The following is a 25,494-nucleotide window of genomic DNA, read 5'->3' as shown; positions in this document are numbered from 1 at the left end:
GTTATGGACTAAGAAAAATTATTATTTGCATGTTTTGCGATTTGTTTGATCTATTTGCTAATATGGTTCAAAATGCTTTATTCAAGAATAAATTACTTTTCGGTTTCATATTTTACAGTGATGGTTGAAGCGATAATTAGCCTTTATTTACTTTTGGATTTGCATTGTTTTATTTAAAACTTTCAGCTATAAATTTTTAAAAGATGCAGACTTTTGATTAATTGTTAATTATACTTATTGGTGATTCAAAAATTCATGACTTTTAATTTGATCTCTCATTTTAGGTATGTAAAGTGTGTTTTCATAGCTTTATTACCCACAAATCTGGAGATTCTTTGATAGATTAGATGATCTTATGCAACTAAGCTCTCTAAACGAACCATCATTCTTGTACAATCTTTAATACATGATCTATGTAAGTATCTACTAATATTTTAATGGTTTATATTTTTTTATTTTAACACCTATTATACTTTACTAATCTTGTATATTTGTATTCCTCGCATTTTCTGTTACAGTCCAAAGCAAGACTGGTAATGATTTTGGTTGACCTTAATCCCTTCAAGAAAATCCCAATTCAGATTCTAGGTCCGTGCATTTTTTTCCAGGTTCGACTGACCAATTGGTTTGGATGTTGTTGTCTTAATCGATTTGGCTAATACTGGAATTTCTTGCTTTATATTATACTTAAGAAATTTTGATTGAATTTATTAAAGCTATCACATATAAAATAATTCTTTGTAAGTTTGAAATGTATAATATTAATTTGATATGATTAACTTGTTCAGTTACGCGTGGTGAGGAGAAACAAAATCAACTATGATTCTCAACTTTTGTTGGAAAAGGAAGCCACCTAATAATGGATATCGGGACCAAAAGCAAATGAAAGAAAAGCATGGCAATGAAGGTTGGTATGAAGCTCTTTGATGGTTTTTTTATGTTAAAAAACTAGGAAAAATTATAAAGGAATAAAATAGATAAACGAGGGGGTGATTGTTGAATGAGTATGCTGGTATTGGTATAGCTTTGGCGTCAAGTGTAACTCCAAGAAGTCACCATGATCGAACCTTCTAAAATGTTGCTTTAGTTTTCTTATAGGTTTTTAAGTGCAACAAACAGTGCAGAATTTATGACCAATGTGTGGACTGATGTGATCATCATTGCAGATTATATCTTTAAATCAAGTTGACTTATGGTGCAACTAGAGGAGTAACAAATGTTTTCTCGGGAGTAGGAGTACATGTTAACCACTCTGTAAGCTAATCCCTCTTACATTTAGTTCATATATATATATATCATTTATGACTCATGTAAATCTTTCAGTTGAAAATTAGCATTTTTAGTAAAATGCTGAACGTTACTATTTTTAAGTAAACATGATAGAATGAGCTACTTTATGCAACGGGTCAAATTTATAATTTTTATAAACGGGTCAAACATACTCTTTTTTAGTAAATGGATCAAGCATATCCTTTTTTAGTAAAAAGGTCAAACATATATAGTAATCGGGTCAAATTATAATTTTTGTAAGTGTGCCAAATTTATAATTTTATTTAAATTATTAAACAAGCCATACATATTCGTTTTAGTAAACAAGAAAAAAAATGTATCATTTTTAGTTAATGAGACAAAGTAACAATTTTGACTGCATTGGTCAAAAGTTTCAATTTATAAAGCAAGCCAAACTTGTCGTATTTAATAAACAGCGCCCACTTTATTATTTTAGTAACGGACCAAAATCACCATTTTATGTTTAGTGATCAGTTGTATCTTTCATTGGCATGTAAAAGTTGAAAGAAACGAACTTCAAGATGAAATTTCAACTCTACAAAACCGGATCAATGAAGATTGAAGAAAATGATAAAAGACTGAAACGAACTTCAAGACGAACTAAACTAAAGTTTTTTAGTATGATATTTGATTATCATTTTATACTTGCATACCTATATTCTGTTCACTTTGGCTTTTTTTTATTTTTGATTATGACATTCTTTGATTATTCTATAGAAAATTATATTCTTGTCTACTCTTGATGATACTACAAATATCACAAAGTATGAAAATTTTCATCACTGGTTAATTTAATATTAAATTTTAAAAATTGTTTTAGGGACGAGTCTGAGTATTGGCATTGGTAGTAAACCTATTCTCTACTTCAAATGCAGCTGCAACATTTCAGTTTTCTTTTATAATCAAAGTAAAAGGTAGGTTCAATTAGTAATTATAGGCTGATTTTGGTTGCAACGCAGGCTAGAAACTTGACGGGGAATGGCATCTATTTCTTATGCTTGCAACATTTGGAGGGCTTAAACTATATGCTGTCGTGCTATAAATAAGCTTTAGGATATTGGCTATTCCTGTTGTTTCTTGGTTACAATCAAGTTCGGTTCAAGAGATTTCTACCGACCATGTTTTCACATATGGTAATGAAAAAGACTGTGAAATTACATTTCTGCCCTCGCCGGAAAAAAGCCAACAGCCCGAAACACCATCGATCCGCTTGAGAAGATTGAATATGCAAAAAAGGGTGATGCAAACTTTAAATTCTTCCTTACAGTTGCTTACATTTCTGGCATGGTACCAAAGGTAATTTGAATGAAACAAAGGCCTTTTTTTCTTGTGTAAATTTCTTGTTGATTATGTTGGTTATAAATGTATGGACAAGCGAGGTGTTGCTAAGATTAGTGTTGTAAAAATAATCAAATTATATAAGTGTACAGAGATTAATAATTCATCTCAGTTTTTGTTATGTTTTCATGATAGTGATTAACGGCTATCCAACCAAATGTATACTGTTTCCAGAATTTAGCTTTTGAACTAACATTGAAAAAATATTGAATATATCAAAATTTAATTTACTTAGGCCCCGTTTGTTTTTTTTAGAGATTTAAGTCTGAATCTGAATACCACATCTGAATGTTAAGAGGTAGTTCAAATGTCTGAAATCTGAATCATTAAGAGGTGGAGGCTAGAGACGAACCTCTAGTCATCGGAGATGGAGCCTAGTCTCCGGGTTAGAAGTTAATGGAGGCCGGAGACAAACGTATGTTTTTTTTGGGTTAAGAGGTTTTCAGACCCACTAAAAGCTCTTACTGGTTCAGATGCTATTAAGACGCTAAACCACTTAATACCAAAAATAAAACAAACAGCCCCACGTCTGACCGAATCAGACGTTTTCCTCTATTCAGAGAAAATAGGCAAAAACAAACAGGGTCTTAGTGCTATACGATACAGTATTATAACAATTGTCATCTTTCATGTGTAATGTGGTAGTCCATATTTGAATATGCACTTTCTCAAGTTGTAAGGGAAAATAAGAATACTTGATTAAAAGTTGGATGCTTTTGATGTCTAAATCTTACGACATATATAGACTACATCGATCCTATTAACTCGAAAACTTTAAGAAAAATAAAACAATAAACATAAATACATAAAAAAACTTCAGTAACACATTATACGAATAAGAAACTAACATGACTATTGTGCAATATATCACGAGATGATTAATCAACTATCATAAACAAGTACCACGTTAAAATTCATCGACGTCGCGGCATCGCGCGGGTTTTCTACTAGTTAATTAGTAAACCACACTTTCTTTTTATTCTTTACACCCAAACATCCATCTTAAAAGGATTGTTTGTTTGTTTGTTAAAGGTATTATTTATTCAGCATCAAAACCATCACGTAAAAGTCAATTCTTAGATGAAAACAGTAATTAATCATCTAGTATATACCAGCTATCCTAACAATACAATAAACACTACTAGTGTGAATAAATAATCAAAGCTGCTTTTGCCTCAAAAACATAAACTACTTTGTTGCAGATTTTCGAAATATCTAATAAATGTAAACAAAAGCCTAGATAGATTTGTGTTGCAGAGACTCGATAATGTCGATGCAATTCTTCATTAATGACTTGGCCTGCTCATTCTTCTCAATCTCCCATTGATGAGCAAGTTCGCTTTTAAACGCTACTTCTGCCTGCACGCCGCCTGCTCCATTAAACTCTCTGTACAGCTTTATCACTTCCTCAAGACAATCTGAAGCCGCAACGTGAACCTGAAAAAACAAACAATTAACCAAATTTCAATTCTAAAATAAACACAAATTGGCTGTCATGAATATTAGAAAGAGTGACATACTTGGGCAATCTTTATAATGGATATACAATCGATCACCTTCGGTGACAGAGAGTAAAATAACTGCAGGCACAAAACCAACTTGTTTATTGTTAGAATCTAATAGTCAGTCAAAGATTGTTGACTGAAATGCGGTTACCTCTGAAACTAAAGCTGAAACATCAGCTTATTGGCTAGATTCTCTCATCCCTTCATTTATCCTTGAGCATACTTCTTTGATTGATGCGAAAACCGAAACTTTAACTGTTTACATCAAGTTTTTAAGTGAATAAGTTCAAGTTTAACTAGTATTTGTGTATTCGTGAACCACAGATTGTTTACAGAAGTTTTCAAAATGCACGTAAACCCATGAAAAAATCTGATGTCAAATACACAGTAAAATATTCACGTTGAAAAGTTGTAATTAAAATGGCAATAAGGCGGTTATGATGAAGTGTACGCTTGTGCTTCGATCACTTGTACATTACCATTGAAAACTCAGTTTTGAACAAATTTTATACCGATACATTAAAAAATTTAAGCATGTCTCAACGGCATACTTGGAACTTTATAAAACATCGTACCTTAAAAGTTATAAGAGAAAAACAAAAAAGAATTATAAAATATTAGTGGTCCATGTGGCATAACATGATTAATTAAGAAAAATAACAGTCAAAAGCTTTAGGATCTAAATGGTAAGTTTAGAGGGGACCTTTTGTAAGTCATTGGAAAACCCATGCTTAAACGTATTGTACCAAATGCTTTAAGCACTTGTAAGAAGAATAGTGTTTTTCACTCACGATCAAAGTTTGCCTTTCAATATATATTATATAATAAATTTAAAAAAAAAACAATAACTAGTGCATACCTATCCAAGGAATTGCAGGAGCTAGGGAATTTGAATCAACTCCTTTTGCCATTTGAGAATGTCATTCAAACGAGCCAGAAGAACGCACGATGTAATGCAATCTATAATCTTATCATGAGGAACAGAAGAATCTTCTGTCTCATGTGCCTCTACATTAAGGGTTGATTAGTAACATTAGTTACAATATATAATGATTTAATTATCAATTTCAAAAGGTATATCAGACCTGTTTTGTCGGTATCATTTGACACTTGTTTGGAAATGAAGGCGGCATTGCACATTTCAAACAGTAATGGAAAGACCACACCAAAAAAGTCTGGATTTTTGAAAGCTTTTAAAACCTAAAAACATTTGTTAATCATGTTATTTCACATATAATTCATACAAGGCTATAATAATTATTTGTTCTCTTATTTTACCTTGTCTAGACAGCGAAAGCCCGCATCACGAAACTTCTTTACTTTTTTATTACATGCTGTGGTTACAATGTTCAAGATGTCATTTTCAATGGTCGGATCAGCAGCAGAAATTGCTGTGTGACAGGATGTACAAAGGGAGGATAATGCTTCCAATATATCCTCTTTTCCCTGTCAGGTATTAACTAATTATTACAATTCTGGTAAATAAAAGTTTGCCATTAAAATTATAAGAAATATTGCACAAACGGTCCCTCATATTGCGAGTTAGGTTCCCAGTTTCTAAAAATTGCGAACTCAGTCTAAGCATTTGTGATAGGGTTGCACGTTTACTGTTTAGTCCCCGCCCACACTCAGATTTTAACTTGAAAAGTGATGTCATGTGTCATTGTGTCGCTCATGTGAGGGTAATTGTGTCTTCAAATTTGGAACCCTAATAAAATACTTTCAAATTGCACAAATCAAACCCTAATAAAATACTCTCTCTCTCTCTCTCTCTCTCTCACGTTTGGAGCGTTTTCAAGTTAGGGTTTAAAAATTATCTTTTAAACAAATAAATTTAAAAAATGTAAAATGACATATATACCCTCACGTAACCCTAAACACTAACTGGGATTAATGGTGGGGACAAAAAATCCAACCATCTAATAAATGTTTGGACTAAGTTTTCATTTTAAAATCTGAGGAGCAAACTTACAATATGGTCAAACCACAGGGACTATTTGTGCAATTTACTCAAAATTTAAAGAAAAACCAACCTCCCAAATACGGCCGGGAACTTCTTTCATAAGAGATGAGAGTAACACTTTATGATGCGAAGAAACAGATTCCTCCAACACTTCACAGAGTTTTACAATTGCTTTGGCTGCCTATATAAAGCAATAGAGCATATTATATAATATAATAATATTTTTATGTGATGCTTTAAATAAGAACAGGAGCTAACAAAGAGCGGAATAAATTAGTTTACCTTTTTCTTGCTAGCCCAAGATGATGATGCAATTCCCTCGGTTATTAAAGTAACAATTTCGCTTGCATACAACTGAAGGGTGAGACGTTCACTGGTCATATTTTCTTCCCATAAGTCCTCATAAAGTCTTGACACGTTCTTGTCATCCTCAAATCTGTATTACAACCATAGTAATAGCAGGACTAACAATGTAAGAAATATATTACACTCCAGTGCCTGATGTAATAGATGGCAAACTACTCTTCCTTTTTATGTTAACATACTGCAAAGTCAGTTTTCGTGCAAATAAAGTACATATAGCAACATGGAGAGGTTCATTACAATACACCACATTATTGTGAGAACAAAAGAAAAAACCTAAATTGTTTAATTTTTTCTATCGGTGGTTCATACCTTTTAAAACTTTTACTTCTTACATACAAAGGTCTATATAATGTATATAAATAATCATTAAACTAACGTGTTCATATATATATTTTTTTCATTTTTAGAGGTTTAGGTTCTGTGTAGGAAATATAACTTATACATGATTTGAAAGTGTAAGAGTAAATAAATGAATGCCTTTTTTTTACGTTAACCTAAATATGAAATGCACATGTATCGATTTTGTATATAAACAAATTTTGTTTATAACTTTTAGAATATTAGAAGTGAATAAACATTGCATTTTTACCGTTCTTTTATATTTTAAATCCTGCAAAAAGCTGTCTTCTGCTAGAATCCTCTCCTATGTATATATCCAACTCCAAAAAAAACTAAACATATTTGTCCAAAAATATTCAAAAAATTTAAATTTTTATTTTTCAGGCAGCTAAAGTTTCATAAATGGAGGCCTCTTTGTGATCAGAACAAATATGATATTATATGTTTGTGGACAAACACTATTTTAGTGTTTTCGAGCTAGAAAGGAAATGCATAACTTCAAAATTTTAGAATCATATATATGAAATTGCACAAAACCATAAAAGGCTGGCTAGAAAAACAAAAGATTCAAATAGTACGAGAAACATATTTCAGAAGCTAACCTTGAAAGAAAAATAATTGGGACAACTGTCGCATAATATCCAGTCAAAATATCAGAAGAGGTAGACGCAAAGCTTTTTAATAAAAAGGCACACGCAATCTGTGATTTCTATCACCAGTATGCAAAGCAGCAGTTTGTTCAATAAGCTTATGAACTTGAGAAGGAGCTGCATATTTTATCAGAAAGGCACAAGCATTTGCAAATGCACGTTTGGATGTTGCACTTCTCTCCTCCTTCACCACTACAAACAGGAGCTTAAGTAGCGTGTTTGTGAACGGTTTAATACTGTCACCAACTTTTTGAACTAACAAGCTAATAAAGCTTGCAACACCAACCCTGTGCACAATCAAACAGGTTTCAATTCAGAACATGATAAGTATGTCTTAACATAGTTGCATAGGTTTCAGCATTTATACCTGGTATTTAGCCCAACACCAGATCGAGCTAACTGAGAAAGACGAGGAATCAACTGTTCTAGTGATTGTTCATCAACAACCTCTATGCACATGTTAAGAGTTTCCCACAGTGGAGAGCCCTTTGCAATTGAAATTCTTAAGTTTTCAAGCTTCTCTGTTTGTATGCCAGCATTTTCTGCATGCCTCTGTTGTGCAAAATGAAACATAGTGGTGTCATTATGCAAGAATGAAAGTGTGTGTGTGTGTGTGTGTGTGAGAGAGAGAGAGAGAGAGAGGAAACAAAATTGAACTAATGAGCACTGATGGGAAAAAGAAGCAAGAAAGAAACGGAACAATTTCATATCTCCCTCAAAACCTCGCTAATTTCATATATACCGAATCAAACTCTAAAATATCAAATATACCGAATATTAAAAAAAATTAGTTTATGACAACTTTACCCTTTTAATCTCACTTAACAAGTTAATACGAAATGATTATAATTTTAAGAAATATAAGGGTAAATGGGTCATATTATGAATGGTTTTTAATGAAACAAACTAAAATAGGTAAACATGATATCTTAAGTATTATAATTGATAATATTTGATATTTTGAAGTTTGATTGGGCATATATTAAACTGGCAAAGGTTTAGAGTGGGATATATGAAAATTTTCCTACTTGTATATTAGTGGGTAGTTATATGATTAAACAAACCTCAACATAATTCAGTCCTTGATCCTCAAGGCTTGATAGACTTTCAAGCATGCAAACAACTAATTCAGATAGATGTGGACGGATAGCAACCCCCGCACCCTGGAAACATAGAAAATAGTATAGTTATTTATTTACTAATTGCAAGAGAAATAACAATTTAGTATACACAACAAGATAATATATATATTACCTTAGCAAGTTTTGTAACGATTGTAATTGATGCCTTTCGAATATCATCGACTTTACTCATAATTCCATCAGTAAGTAACAAAGGCAAAACAATATCCATTGCTTTTCTTGCATCAGAAATTTCTGTTAGAGAAATGTCACATAGCCTTAATGTTAATGAAGTAACAGCACGACATAGTCTTTCCCCAGCAGTTCTAACAGTCTCCTTAATATCATCCATCGCACGGAATGCAGCTGTCCATATGCTCTTTAAATGCTTACCAACCTACAATGCAATTGTACAAAAAAAAAATGAAACTTTCGTTAAATCAGTGTAATACACATCTATCTTTAAAGCTCAAAATGTGATCAAAAGAACAAAAAAAATGTAACATACCCATTTATTTTTAAGAAAAATTGGATTTTAACAATCCGACCTTTTTGTAGTTGGCCGATAATAATCCCACCGAGAATAATATTCATGCCAGCAGTCCCACCTTTGCACTATTTTTTTCTCATTAGACCCCCGTTAAAAAAACTTAACTCCATTAAGTTTTATCTGAATTTCAAAGTGATGTTTTTAGGCTTTTGATCGGAAGGAGGATACGAGTCGATTGATGCAAACCTACCTCGAAACAATGATCCTTGCCTTTTGTTAACTTAAAGTTTAAACATCTGAATTAAAGCATCGTTTCGAGGTAAGTTTTACATTAATCGACTCGTATCCTCCTCCGATCAAAGGCCCTAAAACATCAGTCTGAAATTTGGATAAAACTCGACGAAGCAAAGTTTTTTTTTAACAGAGGTCCAATGAGAAAAAACAGTGTAAAAGGTGGAGCAGGTGGCAAATATGCTCAGGTGGGATTATTATCGGCCAACTGCAAAAAGGTGAGATCATTAAAATCCAATTTTCCTATTTTTAAAGCTAAAAACTGTGATCAGAAGACAATAAATGGAACTTAATTAATTCAATGTAATACCAATTTATCTTTAAAGCTAATGTGATCAAAAGACAAAATACTGTAACTTTCATTAAATCAGTGTAATACCCATTATCTTTAAAGCTTAATATGTGAACAAAATTGTGTAAATAAACAATTAAAACCTATAAGTCTAGTAAAAATATCGAGTATAAAACCTGGTCAAATTTACGCCCTTGAATTAAATCTGCAAGAGCAAGACAGGAAGACTCGCGGGAACGCCAAAGCCTAGATCCACATTGCACTAAGAGATCTTCAATGATAAGATCCAAATATTCATCAATGGTTTTCTTGGAGTCTGCAACAAGTGCTTTCCATATATGCGCCATCGCATCCTATAGTAATAAGAATCCAAAAAAATACAAAAAGAAAACATGACCGTGTTTCACAGATGATCAAAAACTTTTAGCTTATACATATGTATAACAAAAGACATAAATACCCTTGAGCATAGACTATTGAAGTATGCATACCTGCACTATTTTTGTCAGGGTCATACTGGTAGCGAACAAGCCTTGGAACCAATTGACGGAGATACGGTTGTAGTGCATCCCCTGCCAGCTTGGCAATCTTTGAGAATCCAAAAGCTGCACCTCTTTTTGAATTCAAAGAAGCTTGATGATTAGCCAGATCCATGAACTTATAAACCAGGTCTGGTTGTCCCATCTCATTTGCAAGACTGCAGAGCTCCTTATAAGTACTAAGTTTCCCTCCACTAAGGTTTCCACCGATGGATCCTTCTTGGAATACTTCTGTGTCTTCAGCGAGCTGAAAAACCATATCAAAAGTATATTAATAAAAAAAATAATAAATAAAGAACAATTTGACTAACTTTCAAGTGTTACCTTCACGGCTCTTTTCCTCTTTCGGGTACCAGTGAGAGTGCCAACTAACGCGTTTACCAAATTCTTCTTCATTGAGGCATCACCAAGTTCATAAACAATACTTAGGCCTTGTGATGCCAGTTCTTGTGTGAGTTCATTTTGCTCACCAATTAGGTGTGAAAATGCTTCCTGCAATAAAAGAGCATGGAAATTGATACCAGTCTTGGTTTTATAATGCGCACTTCAGATGAGTGATGCACTGTGATTCCATGGTGCGAGGATGATGTGCCCTAAATCTAATAATGCGTGATTCGCACATTTCTGAGTTTTAGTAAGTTCCTGCATAGGTTACTTAAAAGACTTGTTTTGGTTAAGCATTAATTTATTTATTTTAATTTCTAAACTTTTAGAGTTTAAAAGCTAGCAAGTTAAAATATTGTCTACAAATAATCTCTAGTATTTTTTTAGTAACAAACGTCTCACATATCGACTTTTTGGATCAAAATGCATGAGAGCGAATCGTGCATACTAAAACCAAGATACAATTATAAGATCAGAGCACATATCTTATCAAATATTGATACCTGGATATCTGGAAGTAATTTCTGAATTGACGGGTGACGACCACAATACATTGTCAGTGATACTAACCAAACAGTTCCACTACCTCTCTCTTCTTTTTTGGTACTGTACAGTAGACTATCAAATAGCTTTTTAGTAATCATATCTCTAGCAACTACATGGTACTCTTCATTTCCTTCAAGCCCAATAAATTTAGTGGTGGGCCCATCTGAGGATATATCCGCCATTAAATAATTTGAAGTCATGGAGAGTGAACTGTAGTCGGTTTTCAGGATCATATCAGTAGTCACTGGAACACCGCCCCATATGAATGAAAGAGCTTCACCACCAGCAAAGAGAACATCCTCAACCTGCTCGATTGAGACTAAACTTTAACTTTTCACATAAAAAAAGGAAGGGTTACATATTGTGCCTAGTAAGTAGTAAACTTGATTAATTACATGTATACCTAACCCAAAATTTTAATTACATATATCCACTTCCTAAAATTGGTCAATTGCATATATACCCTTCCTTAAAGATAAATATCACATATACCCATGTCAATACATTTTATTAAATAAAAATTTATAAAGTGACTATTTTACCCTTCCTTAAACTAAAACTATAGAATTACATATTTACCCATTTCTTAACTAGTTTTTTATTTTTATTTTTCTTTTTTCTTTTTCTTTTTTAAATAAATTTCAGATTTTGTTGATGTGTTTACGTTTTTATTCTACTCCTTTACTTATTATTTTTTTATATACAAATTTTTGATATATAAATGTACAGAAATAAAAAAAAAAATATTTGTAATTTATTATATTTTTTTAAATTCACTCTAGATATTCAAATTTAATAGATATTAGTTTGTGTAAAATAATTTTCATTATTTTCATCATGTATTATATTACATTTAAAAAAAATATTCTAATTTTCTAGATTGGCAACTGAAAAACATTATCCTTGTCATGAATATTGCAAGTGATTAGAAAGGGATTGAGACTAAAATTGAACTTTTCACATAAAAAATAGATACGAGATTAGAAAATAGATATTGATTTACCTTAGACCGTGCAAGACTAAAGATTAAGTCAAGCGCATCACTGATAATGGTAGAAGACGATTCCTTTACACACATATGCCCCAAAGATAGAACAATTCTTTGATTTGCTTTGATATCATCACCAGAGAGGATTTTGCTTAACTTTTCACGCAGTAATGTCAAAACATCATCTGAAGTTGAAAAGATCAAACATTAGTGGAACCCACATGGATAAAAAGAATTTTATATGGTCCCCAAGTTCCACTTAAAAGAATTCAATATTCACCTGTGCCAGAACTAACTTTGGAAGTGGGGAACAAAGCCCAATGTGACCTAAACCATGCATTGCAACAGAAGCTAATGTAGCAGTCTCGGAATTGACTACATCAACTAGACAATTTAATGTATCTTGGAATAATGAATCCGTGATCTGCAAACAGTTATACACATATCTTATAAAGATTGAAGCAAAAGACAAGTCAAGAGAGATAGAGAGAGTAAACTGAGTGGTTTATAGTTTTGGGATTAGTGTTTAGGGTTTAATGATATAGTGTTTAAATTTATAGTGTAGAGTTTAGGGATAAAGTGCTAAGAGGGACTTACAGTAGGGGTTCTCAACAAACAGTCTGCAGTAACATATCCAAGAGCACATATCATTCCATGCTGAATTTCAAACCTGATAAACAATATTAAACCCAATCAGTAACTCTAACTTTGAGCAACGATTACAATTTGAAGGAGACCTGCAAGCAAAAATAATTTATTATGTCGCGATGCGCAAACCTTGATTTCGCGGATCCTTTGATTGATGAAATGAGTTCATGAACAAGATCAGAAGCAGCAGGCAAAGAAAGACCACAAGACGCAATTCCAAGTAGGCGAGCTGCACATTCCCGTGTGTCTAAGTCCACATGGGTTAGTAAATGCTTTAACCAGGGTACTCTGTTGGCATATCTTGAAGCTAACATCTAAAATCAAACAATGTTTATCATAATTAATAAAACATATAAGAATCAAAACAAAGGCATCAAATCAATGTACAAATAATATACCTCAGGAAAGTGAGATCCAATTTTGATTAAAGTTTTAGAGGCAGTAGCATGCAAGTCCACAGAACCTTCGTGCGCCATTGCATGCTCTAACAGCAAACACATGTGACCTAATGAAGACACAAACTCAGGAGTGCTTTCTGTTGCTGTGTTTTGCTCCACATCAGCCTCAAAGCACTGTAACAAAAACCTGATTGCAGCAACATATGTTTGGGATGGAAAAAGAAGTCGTTCTTCCCTTATTTCACTGGATTCTAACAATCGAGGCTGTTGTTTAACAATATAGTTTAGTATGTCTGTAAGTTTAGGGTACTTGAGATTTATGTTTTCATTAGTGGATCTTCCTTGATCTTTACCAAGGAAAAGACCTTCCAATGCCATCTCCCTGTAAAAAAGATTAGCATAATTAATATATTCTGAAAATACAGTTGAAATTAAAATGTTTACATAAATAATGTTTAACAGACCTTATATCCAATTTAGTGTCTGCAGCACCAAGCATACAGATAAACCGGCTTGGGCAATGCTGTGAGTCAAATAAAGTTGTCGCCCATCTCACCGCACAAAAGCGTACTTCACCTTGTTCCTTGTACCAATAACATAATAGATTCAAATATTAGTAACAAAAGAAGACCCTGTAAAGAAGATGGTTGTAGTGAAAGTAATGTTTATTACTTGAAGGTGTGAGAAATACATAAACAACTACATCTATTTATACACAAATAAACCCTAGCTATCAACCCATAAAAGGCCCATGGGCTTTAGCCAACTATATGGGCTAAAACCCTAATTATAACTAAATACAACTAACAAACCCCAACCATCATATAAATAAGAGAAATGAAGAATTAGCATGTTAATGAATTGTACCACTTGAGCATTTTCCAGCAGAAGTGACTCTAAATCATTTAAGACTGTTATTGGCGCATCCTAACAATAAATCAACACAGGATTAAGAACTCATTCTATTAGAGGTAAAATAAGTAACTTGTGATTTGGTTGCAAGTCATACTCTATATGCAATAGCAAGAGAATTGGTTGCTTCTTGAACAATTAAACGAATTGACGGTGACTCTAATTTCAGAGCATTAAAAAGCCGAATAGCCATGTCAGTTTTATCTCTGCAGAATATATGTGCACCATTATGCCATAAGTCCGTGATAATAAACGAAAGCAAATGACATGAGAGAAAAATAGAATAAACACCTGAAAAGTTGAGGCAAGCGCTTTGCAAGCAATCCAATTGCTTGGTAAGCAAAGGTTTTGGTCTCCCGTGCAATTGAGTCTATAATGAATGAGATTATAAACACGTGAATTATAACTTCTCATCTTACCCCTATGGGATAGAGGTAAGGCTGTCTACATCTTACCCTCCTCAGACCCTACCATAGCATTGCTATTGGTGGGATATACTGAGTACGATGATGATGATGAATTATAACTTCTCATATATACCACCCAAAAGACAAGGTCTTCAGAGAAACACCTGATTCTGAACCAGTAAAACCATCTAGGGACTTGAGTACGCCACCAAGTATAACAGGGCCCATAAGTTTGAGTTGATCAATTTTGGCCTGTATATTTTTAAGGTAATGAAGTAAAAAATGTCAAAAGACTTCAAAAAAAAAATTAAAGAGAAATATCACCTAGAGCAACACTTAAATAAACCAAAGATATCAAAAAGAAACACCGTTTTATCATTTTTAAAAAGCAAACAGACATGCATCCAAAGTAAATAATTACAAAACAAGGTAGATAAGGTTGTATTATCGTATATGTATCCAGATAAGCATAATCAGGTTAAATGATGAACTATAGGATTATCGTAAAAGAAACAGCAGATCTCTCTGGTCATGGGCATATTGGAGAACAACAGCGACTCATGTGCTAGTAACAAACAAAGTTAGAGTTTATTATGCTATTTTGTAGTTCTGAAAACTGATATATCAAACAATGAATCCACCTCCTAACCAACTTCCAGTATTGGTACACCGTCATCAATCTCCATCACTATGCATAATAAAGCTTGAATCTAGGATTTCAAAATTGAAGATCACACATTAGAGATCCAAATTTATGCACTTCAATTCCTTTGTGATGATTATTTTCTACTTAGTACAGACAACAAATTCTCTTCATGTGGTATCATCCATAATAATTTGTGTGGAACAATGCATCATAAAATGTTATTCAAAGTAATTTGATAAGAAGCATCACTTACATGCTTAAAAACCCATACAGTGAACTCCATTCCTAATTGCTTTAACCTTGATGTGGTACCATTTCCTAGAAAAGAATGTTTTCACATGGTTAACGTATTAAACCTAATAATAGACAGGCAATCAAATAAAACATTAATGTGAGTGTACACAGTCAGGAGAAAGCAGTTTGTCATTCAATCTTTAACATGAACACAAATATAGTCATATGCAAAATGATCCAAATATTAGGTTTGTTAAAAAGTAACAGATGCCAAAGTATCATTGCTTTTACTCTAAAAATTGACCATTTTATTAAAAGATCACCACAATACGAAGGTCTAGAGAAGTAACTTTCAGTTTAGTTAAGAAATCTATTAAAAGAAAAACTTATAAGGGTGATTACTAAATCAATGAAATGGTCTTCAATTATATATTGATTAAGCTTATCCGCCTCACTATATGATTAAAAGAATGACCACATGCAAATAATATGTACTGTTGTATAACCAGCATCGAGGTGCAGAGCATGGTAACTACTTATATTCAAATCTTGAATACATATATGTAATGGGTGTATTACATGATTCATGAGATTACTAGCATAGCAAGATTCGTGCTAGACATAAGTGTATGTATACAAACTTGCAGATGAAATATATCAATGGACAAACCAACAATCTACATACTACAGCCACATGGATGCATTATGCATATAAATAAGCGAAAAAAAGCCACTTTGGAGCTTGAAATACTAAAAAATACATAAACCAAAAAACACATACCATATATGCAACCAAATATGCACTGTAAAGTTGAAGGAAAACTATTTGCTGCTGTGACTGACCGGCAAAAAGCCGACATCAACCTCACTCTCAAAGCAGGATTCCCGGGATTGACTCTTGAATCTGGAGCAATATGTTCAGCTCCAACAGTCCCTGCACAACAAAGATCACTGTGCTTTTAATATTACCCTATGGTCTCTCAATCATGTAGCAAGAATCTCCAAAAAGTTGGTGTAATCACGAGCAGTTAAGATAATTTGACCATTCCAACAAAGACAGTATTGTGCTGGAATACATGGATAACTAAATGCATGAAGAATCCTAGCCAAACTGTAGTGACAAAATGGTTCACAAAAAAGTGTGTAATAATGAACACAACAATCAATCAAGATGCATTCATTTTCAAAGGATCTTGTATTTAATCAAAATGCTACTTTATAATTCACTGTACTACTCATATACATCCAAAAAAACTATGCAGCTTACAAAATCTTTAAAACTAGGGTAACAATTTTAAGATTGACGCAAATATGGATTATGGAATACGTTTTCTATATTAATATGCTAGTGTAGATCAGATAGCAAAATGGTTCAACTTTTCATACCATTGAATAGCAAAAACAGCCTATTTATCAGCTTGGGGTCCTCCAAATGTACTCCAGAAGCTTTCTTCTTCAAAAGTTCCTCGCCTCTCTTTATTACAGGCTCGTGTCTGAATAAACAATACCCAAAATATGAACTCATCCTTCGACAGAAACTAAAAGTTAATACAAAATTTGAAATGATTAATAATTTACGGGATAAAGAGCATGTACCTGTCTGCACATGCAGCAACATAGAGAGGATATACAAGTTCAGCCGGCAGCTCCATGATATCTACAACATTTAACAAACCCAGCTACAAAACAGAAGATAAGGTATATAAAAACATCAACAATTAAAGTATCTCAGAAAAAACTAGGATTAGTAGTTTCACCTTTCGTACTAGAAGCATATCATGATTCAGTGGAGTCTTCCCCATCACACGATTGCTTTGAGAAACTGAAAGACCGGGTGGGGCTCCCCCACTGAAATATAAATAAGTTATTAGGATTATTGATGATATTAATCTCAATAAGAAAAAAGAGGTTTAAAACAAATTGGATCTAAACCTAGCAGATGGTGGTTGATACAAAAGCATATGAAGACAAAATTCAACAAACAACTCTCTGTCTTGAGATCCAGTAATGAGTCGATACTTTGCAGCAATTTCATCACTAACTTTACTTGGGTGACATTCACCGATCACCTAAAACAAATTGTGTGCATGAATCATCAATCATGCATATGGTGGCCCGTGACTAACAACTATATCCACAAAAATGCTTAGAAAATAGAAGTAAACATACCTTTAAGACAATTCTCAAAATTATATCTTGGTGTTGCGAAGGAAGCTTTGAGATGTTAGCTATCATAGTTGGCGCAATATTTTCCTTTTGCTGAATGTAGGCATTTAAAAGGAAAACAATTTTCAGAAAAGATTTGGAAACAACTTCCCGATTAATGTAAAAACAAGCTCATACAACAAAGCTACTAATACAGACCTCTTTGCTGACACGATCGATTGCCATCTCGACATACACGATGGAAAAGTTTCTAACCTTCAAAGCAGCATTATCTTCCATATACAACTGCCATAACTCTTCCAAAGGCAGACCTATTTCTTGCTGGTGTTTAACTCTCTTGTTGACATGACTTAGAATTTCCATCACCTGTTATAACCAACAAAATCTCAAAATCTGACACTATTGTCTCAAAAGTATAGATAACCTCGAATCAACTATAAACATATAGACCATTTAGAGCTGGCATTATGGTTGCTTGACTCTTCATCGCCCTTTTGGTGACACCCTTCATTGAGCAAAATGAAAAACTCACAACAAAAGGAAAGCTATATGGGTATCGCAAAATAAAGGCCAAAAGGTGACGGGTACTACAACTCTACAAGCATGAACGCGCACACGCACAAATAAAAACCTCTCATGACAACTTATACCACCTCCAACAAAAAAAAAATAAATAAATAAAGTGACAATTTATAAATGCACACAAATTCAGTTCATTTTACCTTTGCTTACTAGTTTTTTATATTACATTCTACATGCAACTTTAACTCAGCCTAAAGCACAAAATAAAAAGTAGAGAGTAAAAATTTAAAAGGCACAGCTTAACTTAGGTTTGGTGCCTTTGTTAACTAGTAATCCCATCTTAGCTTCGTGCTCAAAGCCCATATTATTAGTATGAATATTTGATGAGTAGCTCACCCTTGAAGATAAAAAAATAAGTAACCATGAAAAGCTCATTGATATCATCTAAATGGAAGGCCTTAATAGGGCTTATGGCTTTATTCGAATCATTGTCAGTAGCAATTAGAAAAAGAAATGAGACTCTTTATACAAGTCAGAGAGCACGGCATTGATGCTTAGTGCGTACAAATCATCATCAGACTTATACCTAACAACCTTCTAAAGTTTGTTCATGAACCCTTTACTATCAACTAGAGAATTTAGTTTGCAACATTAGAATTAGATATTCAGCGTATGGGAATCGCATCTTTCCAACCTCTTTTCCGCGAGATCATAAGAATATAGAGCGGTTCACAAACTTAAGATCTTAAGATCTCCAATAAGGTTCATTCCATCGCTAAAAAATGCATAAACAACACATCTAGCTTCAAAATTTTCAAAAAGAAGTTGAGTCTGAAACACTTTGAATAAAAGAGAACTACATCAAATTCAAACCAATTTACTGCAATTAAATTTAAACAGAATAAAGAGAAACATCAGCACATAAAAATCTCTTCACTAATATTGTAAAATAAAATTGGAGTCTGATACAGTTCCAGCTTTTCTAGAAAACAGCAGTTAGCTACTCTAAGGCTAGCCTTCCCTAAACAAAAGTGGAAGCAATATACAACTTATACCTAGCTTAACTCATTGGAGCACCATTGTTAACCATTATGGTAATATAGAAAACTTTTAATATTAATGAATGTAGAAAAGTTTGAACAATCAAACATTGCCAAAAAAAGAACCTGCAATTTAATCTAGCCATAAATTCTATATATAATTAATAAAATAAAACTTAAAAAACTGTTAGGCTACCGAGATTAGAAAAAGCTGTACAAAACATTCAAATTCTTTCAAGAAACCGTAATTAAGATCACACTCCACCAAACCAAACTTTTACCAAAAGAAAATGGTAATCAGAGTAGAAACAATCATATTATGAAGATCTATCAAGATGGATAAGCAAAATATAATTCAAGAAAAGTTCCATTGTTATTAATAAATTTTCCAATATTTAAGTCTAAAATGCCCTGCATCATCCACTAAAGGCTTTTTTAATCGATAATAATGAACTTTTTATTAACAGCAATAAAAGGATCCAATTACAATAGAGAGGCAGGTAACAGGCAACAAGCTGCGCCGCCACCCCCCTTTTGAATGGCAAATCTGATCCTACTGAAATCTATTGATTCTACCTGTTACTAAAGAACAAAAATTATTGATTCTGCAAGTTCATAAAATTTATTTGGGTTCAAACTAGAATAACAGGCAGCTAAGCAAAGTTGCAATTTTATGCAGTTAACACATTTCACAATCCCACAAGTTCTTTTCCACTTCACCATAAAAAGACATAGTAAAATTTGGCAACCTAATTAACATAGTAAGCAATCAGGTAGGTCATAAACATATAAAAACCTAATTATTATTGTTATAGGAAAGTGGATGGATGAGATAGTAATAGTGTCGAAGCACGAGATGAATCTGACCTGATCCATGACGATGTTTCCACGGATTTCGAGATGAACGAACCACGTCTTGATCTTCTTCTCCGGCTGGTTGGGATCTGCAATGACTTTTTGGGGGTGTGGAGGTGACCGCTAAGAAATCTCCAGGATCTCTTGTTCACAGACACAAAAATATGGTGGTGGCTCTTATTGAGAATAATCCCCATAATAAGGAGGTGGAGACCTCCTTATATAGGGAGCCTCATGGCCACCATCATGGTACCCTAATGGGCCTAGCCCAGTTAGGGTTACCTCCAACCCCCTCAGCCCAATAACATTGTATTAGTCCATATAATAAAATGAGCCAAACATAATAAATTTAGGGTCGTAAAACCGGGTTTAGTACCATACCCCTACAAGCCCCCCCAAGTCCAGCGTTGCTCCTGGGCGCGCAAGCGTTTAGGTGGAGCGCTGGACTTTATGAGGTGTGTTAGGGCGTGAGGCGGTTTTTTCCCTTTTCTTCGGCCTTATCTTTATTGTCTTTGAGTTTTGGGAGGTTTTCTTCATGATGGTGACGTGTTGTGGTTTTTATGATAATGATGGTGCACTAGCATGAATAAGATATAGCACGCCGAATAATAAAAGCCTGCGCGCGAGGCGACTTACGAGCTATGAGAATAATAAAGCTTGCGCGCGAGGCGACTTATGAGCTATGAGAATAATAAAAGCTTGCGCGCGAGGAGACTTACTAGCTATAAGAATAATAAAGCTTGCGCGCGTGAGGCGACTTACGAGCTGTAAAAATAATGAAGCCTGCGCGCGAGGCGACTTATGGATCTATGAGAATAATGAAGTCTGCGCGCGTGGCGTCTTACGAGCTATAAGAATAATAAAAGCTTGCACGCGAGGAGTCTTACGAGCTATAAGAATAATAAAAGCTTGCGCGCGAGGCGTCTTACGAGCTATATGAATAATAAAGCTTGCGCGCGTGAGGCGACTTACGAGCTGTAAAAATAATGAAGCCTGCGCGCGAGGCGACTTACGGATCTATGAGAATAATGAAGCCTGCGCGCGTGGCGTCTTACGAGCTATAAGAATAATAAAAGCTTGCGCGCGAGGCGTCTAACGAGCTATAAGAATAATAAAAGCTTGTGCGCGAGGCGACTTACGAGCTGTAAAAATAATGAAGCCTGCGCGCGAGGCGACTTATGGATCTATGAGAATAATGAAGCCTGCGCGCGTGGCGTCTTACGAGCTATAAGAATAATAAAAGCTTGCACGCGAGGCGTCTTACGAGCTATAAGAATAATAAAAGCTTGCGCGCGAGGCGTCTTACGAGCTATAAGAATAATAAAAGCTTGCGCGCGAGGCGTCATACGAGCTATAAGAATAATAAAAGCTTGCGCGCGAGGCGTCTTACGAGCTATAAGAATAATAAAGCTTGCGCGCGTGAGGCGACTTACGAGCTGTAAAAATAATGAAGCCTGCGCGCGAGGCGACTTACGGATCTATGAGAACAATGAAGCCTGCGCGCGTGGCGTCTTACGAGCTATAAGAATAATAAAAGCTTGCGCGCGAGGCGTCTTACGAGCTATAAGAATAATAAAAGCTTGCGCGCGTGAGGCGACTTACGAGCTGTAAAAATAATGAAGCCTGCGCGCGAGGCGACTTACGGATCTATGAGAATAATGAAGCCTGCGCGCGTGGCGTCTTACGAGCTATAAGAATAATAAAAGCTTGCACGCGAGGCGTCTTACGAGCTATAAGAATAATAAAAGCTTGCGCGCGAGGCGTCTTACGAGCTATAAGAATAATAAAAGCTTGGGCGCGAGGCGTCTTACGAGCTATAAGAATAATAAAAGCTTGTGCGCGAGGCGACTTACGAGCTGTAAAAATAATGAAGCCTGCGCGCGAGGCGACTTATGGATCTATGAGAATAATGAAGCCTGCGCGCGTGGCGTCTTACGAGCTATAAGAATAATAAAAGCTTGCACGCGAGGCGTTTTACGAGCTATAAGAATAATAAAAGCTTGCGCGCGAGGCGTCTTACGAGCTATAAGAATAATAAAAGCTTGCGCGCGAGGCGTCTTACGAGCTATATGAATAATAAAGCTTGCGCGCGTGAGGCGACTTACGAGCTGTAAAAATAATGAAGCCTGCGCGCGAGGCGACTTACGGATCTATGAGAATAATGAAGCCTGCGCGTGTGGCGTCTTACGAGCTATAAGAATAATAAAAGCTTGCGCGCGAGGCCTATGGGTTTATGAGGATTCCCAACCTTTAAGTTTGGCGCGAGCCATATGGGATATTATGAGGATTCCCAACCTTTAAGTATGGCGCGTAGCTATATGGGATATTATGAGGATTCTCAACCTTTAAGTATGGCGCGTAGCCATATGGGATATTATGAGGATTCCCAACCTTTAAGTATGGCGCGTAGCCATATGGGATATTATGAGGATTCCCAACCTTTAAGTATGGCGCGTAGCCATATGGGATATTATGAGGATTCCCAACCTTTAAGTATGGCGCGTAGCCATATGAGTACAATCATGGTTGTTCTTATCCTGATTTGGATTAGACTGTTCATTTGTTATGTCGCTTACGCGCGGCCTGCGCAATGTCTCCTTTATTGTCACGCGCAGATGTGGTGCGTGAGCGTGCATGATGCGTGAGCATCTAATATGCATGAGCGTACGTGAAGCCCAATAACATATGTGATGCGTGAGCATATGAGATGCGTGAGAATGTGATATGCGTGAGCATACGTGATGCGTGAGCATACGTGATGCGTGAGCATATGTGGTATGCGTGAGCATACGTGATACGCGTGAGCATGCGTGATACGTGAGCATGTGATATGCGCCACGAGCATAGGTTTTGGCTGTCTTCATGAGCATGTGATATGCGTGAGCTGTGGCGTAGAGTAATCGCCGGGAGCGCGCATGCGAGCCGCTGTGGCGTAGAGTAATCGTCGGGAGCGCGCATGCGACCCGCTGTGGCGTAGAGTGATCGCCGGGAGCGCGCTTGCGACCCGCTGTGACGTAGAGTGATCGCCGGGGAGCGCGCATGCAATTCGCTGTGGCGTAGAGTGATCGCCGGGAGCGCGCATGCGACCCGCTGTGGCTTAGAGTGATCGCCGGGAGCGTGCATGCGACCCGCTGTGGCGTAGAGTGATCGCCGGGAGAGCGCATGCGACCCGCTGTGGCGTAGAGTGATCGCCGGGAGCGCGCATGCGGCCCGCTGTGGCGTGTAGTGATCGCCGGGAGCGCGCATGCGACCCGCTGTGGCGTAGAGTGATCGCCGGGAGCGCGCATGCGACCCGCTGTGGCGTAGAGTGATCGCCGGGAGCGCGCATGCGGAATCCGAAGTTGATCCACAGGGAGCGATTTTGATCCGCGGTGGCGCGCACGATCTAGAAATTTTGAATATCCACATCAGGTAGGTTTTATGTAAAACCAACAGATCTAATAGGATTTATAGATCTATGAATATGAAGTGTGACTGTTGCTCAAACGAACCCAGATCTGAAAAAATCATAACTAGATTTGGTATATTTCACTTAGAAAAAACACAGATCTAAGGGTTTTCCCCAAAAGTTCGGTGGTATTTCTTCCTGTGTATTTTCAGATCTGGAAGTATTTTTTAGATCTACGGATTTTTGGATTTCCATAGAACATATCTGAAAGAAGAAACCGTAGACCCGAGATATTGATGAACAGATCGGAGGGCCGAGACGAGAAGCGAAGCGTGGTTCATTGCCGTCCCACGGATGGCGCCAATGTCGAAGCACGAGATGAATCTGACCTGATCCATGACGATGTTTCCACGGATTTCGAGATGAACGAACCACGTCTTGATCTTCTTCTCCGGCTGGTTGGGATCTGCAATGACTTTTTGGGGGTGTGGAGGTGACCGCTAAGAAATCTCCAGGATCTCTTGTTCACAGACACAAAAATATGGTGGTGGCTCTTATTGAGAATAATCCCCCCTAATAAGGAGGTGGAGACCTCCTTATATAGGGAGCCTCATGGCCACCATCACGGTACCCTAATGGGCCTAGCCCAGTTAGGGTTACCTCCACAAAACCCCCTCAGCCCAATAACATTGTATTAGTCCATATAATAAAATGAGCCAAACATAATAAATTTAGGGTCGTAAAACCGGGTTTAGTACCATACCCCTACAAATAGTATACCACCTACCTTGGTTCTGACGAGAGAGGGAGGAAATGGTGAGAGGAAGTAGCTTGGAGAGCAAGTTTTGGAGTTTGGAGTCATCGCACAGCGCCAGTCGAGTCAGCATTCGATCCAGCATCTCTTCCATTTCACCATCCGATTTACCACCACCTCCTGCTGAAGATCCTGATGATGCCGCCATTGTTGCACAGGAGTTGAGTTCGTTAACAATTATTATTATTATTATAAAACGAGAGAGAATGAGAGATGATTTTAAAGGTTGCTGCCTTTGTTTGACATCCCTCACTCAACAAAAATCTATTTGTTTTGTTTTGTTCCTTTCTCCAAGTAACTAATAATAATTGCCTCATTTACACCTTTAATAACATTTTTATAAAACTTATATGTTTGATGGGATGGGATGGGATGGGATGGGATGGGATGAGAGATCGGTAAAATGGGGTTGTCGAAGCACGAGATGAATCTGACCTGATCCATGACGATGTTTCCACGGATTTCGAGATGAACGAACCACGTCTTAATCTTCTTCTCCGGCTGGTTGGGATCTGCAATGACTTTTTGGGGGTGTGGAGGTGACCGCTAAGAAATTTTACAGGATCTCTTGTTCACAGACACAAAAATATGGTGGTGGCTCTTATTGAGAATAATCCCCCCTAATAAGGAGGTGGAGACCTCCTTATATAGGGAGCCTCATGGCCACCATCATGGTACCCTAATGGGCCTAGCCCAGTTAGGGTTACCTCCACAAAACCCCCTCAGCCCAATAACATTGTATTAGTCCATATAATAAAATGAGCAAAACATAATAAATTTAGGGTCGTAAAACCGGGTTTAGTACCATACCCCTACAAGCCCCCCCCAAGTCCAGCGTTGCTCCTGGGCGCGCAAGCGTTTAGGTGGAGCGCTGGACTTTATGAGGTGTGTTAGGGCGTGAGGCGGTTTATTGTATGAGTACGTGTACGGGTACTATCCATTTTCATATCACTTTGTTTTTTTTCTTTTTTGTTTTAAAAAAATTTCTCCACTAAACTTTGTATTGGTACCGGCACGACTAGCAAATAAACTAAACCAATAGGGGTTTCGGTACGCGACTGTTACCAAATGGCTAACTATCGATATGGTACTACCATTCAATGAACTATAATACCTAAACTGTAAGCGCTTGAAAATCATACGCACATACCCGTAAGTACCGTATACCGAAAGATTAAAACTTAGTACCAAAACACGTACCATATAGATGGGTACGGATACATGTATTCAAGAACAAAAAAAAACTCATCCGTAGTGGAGAATAATAATGGACACAGAAAATTAAGTTTAATAATAGAGAGAAAAGAATGTGATGAGTTTTCCCTAAAGGAGAGGGTGGTATTTAGAGCGTCACTTGGTCAA

At 36.0% G+C, this 25,494-nt stretch overlaps 1 long non-coding RNA gene and 1 pseudogene across 2 annotated transcripts; one reads left to right on the top strand and one right to left on the bottom strand.

The window, feature by feature from the left end:
- Positions 1-3,812: 3,812 nt before the first annotated feature.
- On the bottom strand, positions 3,813-24,280 carry LOC143547378 (uncharacterized; annotated as a pseudogene). Its single transcript, XR_013137758.1, has 35 exons — positions 24,077-24,280; positions 17,712-17,879; positions 17,517-17,606; positions 17,280-17,416; positions 17,105-17,195; positions 16,944-17,026; positions 16,734-16,840; positions 16,129-16,281; positions 15,367-15,431; positions 14,632-14,719; positions 14,352-14,430; positions 14,158-14,266; positions 14,016-14,075; positions 13,613-13,731; positions 13,149-13,530; positions 12,880-13,064; positions 12,700-12,772; positions 12,387-12,526; positions 12,118-12,298; positions 11,072-11,419; positions 10,509-10,676; positions 10,141-10,431; positions 9,822-9,998; positions 8,706-8,969; positions 8,516-8,614; positions 7,819-8,003; positions 7,404-7,738; positions 6,379-6,532; positions 6,167-6,277; positions 5,412-5,579; positions 5,219-5,333; positions 4,993-5,141; positions 4,285-4,388; positions 4,149-4,208; positions 3,813-4,065 (listed from the first exon to the last, which is right to left on the bottom strand). The product of XR_013137758.1 is annotated as an uncharacterized LOC143547378 (transcript).
- On the top strand, positions 16,318-16,723 carry LOC143547379 (uncharacterized). Its single transcript, XR_013137759.1, has 2 exons — positions 16,318-16,411; positions 16,647-16,723. It is a non-coding gene; the product is annotated as an uncharacterized LOC143547379 (long non-coding RNA).
- Positions 24,281-25,494: the final 1,214 nt, after the last annotated feature.

The sequence above is a fragment of the Bidens hawaiensis genome, unplaced genomic scaffold (assembly GCF_021521415.1).
Source record: "Bidens hawaiensis isolate Kalapana, Puna unplaced genomic scaffold, B.hawaiensis_p1.1 tig00014715_1, whole genome shotgun sequence".
Taxonomy (NCBI): Eukaryota; Viridiplantae; Streptophyta; class Magnoliopsida; order Asterales; family Asteraceae; genus Bidens; species Bidens hawaiensis.
This window is presented reverse-complemented; position numbering and strand designations above follow the sequence as displayed.